The sequence below is a fragment of the Phalaenopsis equestris genome, unplaced genomic scaffold, assembly GCF_001263595.1.
Source record: "Phalaenopsis equestris unplaced genomic scaffold, ASM126359v1 Scaffold202915, whole genome shotgun sequence".
NCBI classification, from domain to species: domain Eukaryota; kingdom Viridiplantae; phylum Streptophyta; class Magnoliopsida; order Asparagales; family Orchidaceae; genus Phalaenopsis; species Phalaenopsis equestris.
The window spans coordinates 20,473-21,219 of NW_018222577.1; positions in this window are offsets into that span (position 1 = coordinate 20,473).

Sequence of the window (747 nt, forward strand, 5' to 3'; positions counted from 1 at the left end):
GAATGTAAGCCCTAACTAATAAAATTGACAGGATGAAACATTTAAATATTTCTCTCAAAAATTGAAGCCAAACCATAGGGTAGCTTGGGAAGTCACTGAGGTTCTCCTTCAAAACCTTGACATCCCCTAGTTCTTCTACCTTCGGACTCTACAACAAAAAGTTCCAAATTTGAACCAATCCCCTTTCACAGTCTATGTCAGATCTCATTAAAAATTCCTACCATTTGAAACTCCTTGAAGATAATATTTCCTGATTTTTATCGAGAGTTTTCTTAGGTGACTTTGGTCATTTAAGATGTAATTAACTATAGGGGCTTGCCCTTATAGGAAGAATGTCTGAACTTATTTAATTCTTTATATTAAATAGTGTAACTTGTCGGCAAATATAAAGATTTCACAAACCAACGAATGTCTTATCTTTCTTAGTTTATTTGATCGAGCCTCATCCTCATCATCCTCAAGTCTTGTGTTTATCCCTCGGGATCGATACAGGGTTTGAGATAGAGTGTTCTTTCATTTAAACTGTGAAAATATGGCGTCAGTTTGATTTCATATTTTTTCTAAAACTAAATATATATGTAATTAAAACATTCTTCCGAAGCGGGCGACGGGATTTTGATTCCACCGACAGCTTCTTACGGGCAACTCCTCCAACCAAAAATAACGCCGACAATACATTAAAAAATGGTTTTCAGAATGGGAGGGAAAGATCTGAGGATAAATCTTGATGAAGTTACCCTTTTGATT